The sequence below is a fragment of the Propithecus coquereli genome, unplaced genomic scaffold (assembly GCF_000956105.1).
Source record: "Propithecus coquereli isolate 6110/MARCELLA unplaced genomic scaffold, Pcoq_1.0 Scaffold128, whole genome shotgun sequence".
Lineage (NCBI taxonomy): Eukaryota > Metazoa > Chordata > Mammalia > Primates > Indriidae > Propithecus > Propithecus coquereli.
In genome coordinates, this window is record NW_012136969.1 from 4,403,365 (window position 1) to 4,409,659 (window position 6,295).

The window sequence follows — 6,295 nt, forward strand, 5'->3', positions numbered from 1 at the left end:
TCCGACCCTCACCCGATCTATGTTTCTCTGCTCGTTTATTTTTTCTCTCTTTCTTCTAAAATTCGTCTTTTTTGCAGAGACCTTCTGACTGGCGGCTTGTCTCATCCGCCATCTTGGCTCCTCCCCACTTACCATTATTCTTTGAAATTTTTCCATGTCTCTGCACACAGAGCTACCTAATTCTTACAGTGGCATTGTATTCCATGTAATAAATACATCATGATTTATTTGACTACTGCTCCATTGATGGGTTTTCTGGATGTTTAGAAGACGACTTCACCTCAGTGCAGCATAATAGAATAGATATGTTTTTCTAGAAACTGGAAATTGGGCTGAGATCCTTCCATATGAAGGATCTGAGAATGGAACTAAACTGTCATATAAGTGACAAAGTGATCAAAGTCAAAGGCAAAATACAAACTTTCTTTAATGACAAAAATTAAATTTTACTAATCTTGTTTGAATATGAATAAAGAGAAAAAATAAGCCTGTGAATAGATAAAACAGAACAGAAGAAAGGGAAAAACATTCTGAAGACTCAGAGAAAAAGTATACTCTTGAAGATTTGTACTGCAGGACACAAATGGTTGATATTCCCAATACAATGTATGAATATATATGGTTAAGAAAAAATAGCAGAATATTATAAATAGAAAACAGCTTAGATAAAGTAGAGGTTAATGATATGAGACATGGTTATCTGGGGTCTAAAACCACAATGAATTATTGACAGGAAAAAGCAATATGAATGAATAGTGAATAACCTGAAAATAATCACATCAATGATAGGAGAATAAATTGAGAAACTCTACCTGGATTTAGAGAGGAAGAAAAATAGTTAAAACCAATTACAAACAATGGTTGAAGAGGAGAAAAGCAAAGTTCAAACTGGAATATATGTCATTCAGATAAACGTCAATATATCCAAGTTTTATATTTAAAGACATGGGCCATGTAGCTTTTTGCTCACATTCAATCCAGTGCTTGGTAGAGTTAAATAATTACTTGTTTAAGAAAAAGGAATACCTTAAACAAATAATTACTTGAAAAATATTTAAAGAAAAAGATTTCTAAAGTAATTTAACAGCTAGTAAACTTTTAATGCACAGAGAATATGCTTTCTTTTTCAAATCCCATAGACATTTGCAAAAATTTCTCTAAGTAGTCTAAAAAAGGATCAATTAATTTCCCAAGCCAGGAATTATTAGGCCATATTCTTTAGCCATATGTGCTAGAATTGAAATGAAAGAAAGTTTATATAACCCCTATACAAATACAAACCCCATCTATATGGGAAATCTCAAAAAGTCATTCTCAATAAGTATTGGGACAGAATTCAAATCAAATGATGACTAAAAATTACTTATAACAAGAATACTTACAGAAAAATTCTTTAAGTGAAATATGAAGCTACAATAATTAAAGAGTATATTATTGGCCTGAGGATAATCAGATAAGTCAGTAGATTCAAATAAAGTCTAGGTGCAGACCCAGACTATATAAATGTTGTGTATGACAGAAAAGGAAACATGATAGGCACATCTGTTGAATGGACAAATCACCAGCTTTTCAAATTAATGGGATTATTAAACAAATATAATCTAAATAATTGATACAATTTTTGTAATTAAGATAAAGTTAGTTCTCTATTTCAGATCCTATATCAGAATAAATTCAATATAAGTAGAGTTAAATGTGAAAGAAGGAAACTATAGGGAAATAGAAAAAGATATTGACTATGTTTCTGGTCTGAGGGTAGAAAAGTACTTTCTAAACATAAAGTCAAACAAAAAATATATGAGCAAATGATGAGATTTTACTAAAAATATCTGAACAATAAAAAATATGTACCTATTAAAGAGCTCATGGCCAATTAGTGTAAGTATCTGGAATATTTTGTAGAAGACACTGTTTAATACTCTTAATATAAAAACAGTGCTAGCAGTCAATATATGACAAATACTTCAATAGAGAAATGAGTTAAGAACATGAGCGAATAATTCACAAGAAGGAAACTAGCCAAAAAAATATGGAAAAACATATTCAACCCCAGTAGTAATCAAAGTAAAATAAATAGAACCACGTTACCAATTTAAATTTTCAAATTTGCATGCTTTGTAAAATGGTAATACACAGTTTTGGCTAGGGTACAATTAGGACTATTCTGGAAGAAAATTTTGGAATATGTCGTAGGAGCCTTAAAATCCTTGCACTTTTTGACTAGGTAGTTTTTCCTCTAAGAAAATATTCTTAGAATATCTAAAGAGATTCACTACAGAATTTATATACAAGAACCTTCATTAAGACATTATTTACAATATTCAAATATTAAAACAAACTAATTGAGAATAAGAATTGGATAAGGTATTCTACAGTGATCAAAATTATGTTTACTGATGATATTTAAATGCTTAAGATATATTTTTAAATGGAAAATGTAAGTTACAAAAGAATATAGAATGTTTGATTTTAATTAATAAATATCTACATTTTCTGCATTTGCTTACTTATAAGTGGAAGTTAAACTATTTATTTATTTTTCAAGTGAAACAGACCACTTTAATTGTTTTTTGCCCTTTTCCCAATATTTTTGGTTTTTATTTTTAATTATTGGTACATAATGGGTGTGTATATTTATGGGGTACATGTGATGTTTTGATACAGGCATATAATGTGTAACGATCAAGTCAGGATAATTGGGTATCCATCACCTTAAGTGTTTATCATTTCTTTGTGTTAGAGACATTCCAATTTTACTCTTTTAGTTATTTTAAGATCCACAATAAATTATTGTTGATTGTAGTCACCTGCTATACTATTAAATACTAATCATCCCCACTTTTTCCCCCCCTCTCCCTGCTACCCTTACTGGCCTCTAGTAACCAATATTCTACACTCTACCTCCATGAAATTCATTATTTTAATTTTTAGCTCCCACATATAAGTGAGAACATGTGAAATTTGTCTTTCTGTGCCTGGCTTATTTCATTTAATACGATGTCCTCCAGTTCCATCTGTGTTGTTGCAAATAACAGGATTTCATTCTTTTTTATGGCTGAATAATATTCCATTGTGTATATGTACCACATTTCTTTTTCTTTTTTTTTCATTGTAAAGTTCTCACTGTGTTGCCCACCCTGGTCTCAAAATCCTGGCCTCAAGTTATCCTGCCTTGGCTTCCCACCAGGCAAAGTCTGTCATGCTCTTCCCTCATTCTCTCTCAAACAGAAGTAGTCTTCTCTGAGCTGGGCTGCTTCAAGTTGGGCGAGTGGTGACATAAGCATCCTCGTGGCCATCATAGTTGACACTGCTCGGGGTCACACCTGAAGCCAATAGAGTACTGGGTCTTGCCAAGTCCTGTGGGTTTACTTAAGGCCCACGGGCTCTATAGCCAGCAGGTGGTGAATCCTGAAGGTACTGGGTCCTTCCCTTCAGGGCAGCAGATTCTCTTTTGGCCCAGGGTGGGTTTAGAAATGCCGTCTAGGAGCTGAGGCCTGAAGTCGAGGGCTTTAGGAATCTGCTTGGTGCTTTTGTTAACTTTGGCTGAGCTGGTACTCAGGTTGCAAGACTAAGTCCGCTGCACTCTTCCCTCCCCTTTTCCCAGGCAGGAATCTCTCCCTGAGCCGTACTGCCTGGAGTTGGGGCAGGGGTGATGCAGGCACTCCGTTGGCCATCACAGGTTGTGTCTCACCGGGTCACATGCACCATAAGCCCACTGGCTCTGAGCTCAGCACAGGACCAATACTTGCCCAAGGACTGCAGTCCTCGTGGCTTGACTGTTAGTCACATTTATTTTGGGCCCCAGACCACTTTAGTCAGCCAGTGACGGAGCGACCCTAAACTCAGGTTCCTACTACAGGGGCTAAACATTACCCTCTGGACAGGACTGGTCTAAATGCTCCCTCTATAGGCACTGGCAGAATTCTGCCCTGTGTTGTGTTCCACTGTGACAAGGCAGCACTGAATTCCAGTGCAAAGTTGCACAATGCTTCAGTCTCCCTGCCCCAGGCACACAGATTCTCTCTCCATCTGGCCCCGGTGTGGCGCTGTCCTGTTTCCTACCCTCTTCAGTGCCTTTTTCCTTAATATGATGTTAACACCAGGTTCTGTGACTGCTCACCTCATTTTTGGTTCTTCTGAAGGTACTTTCTTGTGTGGATAGTTGTTCAATTTGGTGTTCCTGCAGGGGGATGATCGCTGGAGGGTTCTCTTTGGCCGTCTTGCTTCGTCTGATCTCTCTATTATTTTTACCGAAAAAAGACTAAAAGATGTTATTAGTGAATATCAGATCTTTGTAAGAGTTATCTAAGAGATTTTAAATGATTTTTATCTTTATATATTTTCCAAATTTAGTAAAATATTGTAAACATTATTTATATAGGAGAATAGGAAATGCTAAATACTTAAAAAAAACGCATCATATGTCTTTCAAATAAAATCTTTGAGTTTAAAAATAAAATTCTAAGAGATAATGAGGGTATTTGTGAAGATGTTAGTGAAAATACTTTATTTAATGTTTTACTATTGACTGCACTCTGAAAATTCTAACTGCTATAGGCAGGAGAATTTTACCATAGATGATCACATTTGATGAAGAACTATGAATTGAGATTGTTCACAATTCTCAATTACACAATTCTCAGTTACCACAATTACATAATGTATTTTCAGTATTTTTTTTTTTTGGAAGGCCCTGTGGTTATTCTTCAACTAATCCTTGAAATGGCCAAAGGTCTTAGAGCATCTTAGACAGTCAGAGCTGGAAGGAACCTTGGATCATTTGGTTTGATTCTTTTCATTGAACATCTGAGAACACAGATGCATTATATGATCTCTTCACTGAAACAAAGCCAGAAGGCAATGGGAGGCTTTTATTCTTCCCTTATTCTACAATGTGCTATGTACATACATCTGAAAATGATTCTGCAAACCTGTCTAAGAGCTCTTGTAGTTGAATTTCTTTTTAGGTAGGGAGGTAAATTCCCTGTGGTTAGAATGGAATATTAGACATATTTTTGCCTAATGGTCTATGTGAAAACTGAAGTGTATAACATATGGGCAACCCATTCATTCAGGACTTATACATAAGATGTCCTGATTTACCTGGCCATACACTTCTTCTTTTTTTTTTTTTTTGAGGGAGTATTAAATCTTTAATATTGCACTAATTACAGAGAATTCTCAATCTTTAGCTGCAATTTCTTTATTATAAGGCTTCAAGTACAGTCCTCTTCAATTCTTTATTTAACGCCTTAGCTTTTTAAATTAGAAACTGAGGTGGCTAATTTTTCTTTGACACAAACTTTGAAATATGCTTACTGAAGATACTTTTGATCCAAAATGTTTTTTGTCTCATACTTAGTGATATAACAAGATTTTATACGCTGTGATAGGTTTTGATTAAATGAGAATGACTTCCAGATTGAGTAGTGAAAAATGTTTTGCATCGATGCAAAAGATATTGGCTCCATGTTCTTCCTTATTTTATGTTATCAAATATTTCCCTCAATCTTAGATAGAAATATTTGGAATTTAACTTAAATTATGCATTCGTATAAATTATTCTTTGATTTAACTCCTTTGCTATGTATTATAATAACTACATATGCCTCCTAACTGCTAATGTGGTGAACGACTTTTAGTAAAGATACCAAATCAAAATATTAAGAAAACAAATGAAATTTCGAGGTCACACGTGTTGATTTTCCAGGTTTATAATGCTACAGTGTCCACTAGGGATCCTGGCTGTAGCTTATGCGAGCCATTTAGGGAAAGAGGCCAGTGGCTTGAGTCATCACATTTCAGGGTCTAGTCCTCAGCCTTGCAAGGCCAGAAATTTGGTCATCAGAAATCTGAGGTAATTAGGGCCTAGGAAATTGCTTCATTTCAATAAAAATAGAGAAATATATAAACTAGAATATCAATTGACTCGCTTGTAATGAGAAATTTAACTATAGTTAGGACTGAATTACTCTTATCAGCAGATCAGCATATTCTTTCCCTGTAGAAAATAGACAGCCTACAACATTTAATCAGAAGGTTCATTTGATAAAAATAGATTTGTTTAATTTTAGAAAGTGTCTCTCCTAAATTAAGGATAGATTAAATTAAGACTACAAAGATGGCCTTACCCACTAGAGGATAGACAGCATTACCTACTGAATCCACTGGCTACAATCTCCATCTGCTGCATCTGCATCATCTATATTTTTATAACTAGTCCCTCTCTTTATATGGGCTACCATGTTTGCCTTCCATAACTCCACATCAGGTTTTTTTTTTTTTTTTTTTTTTT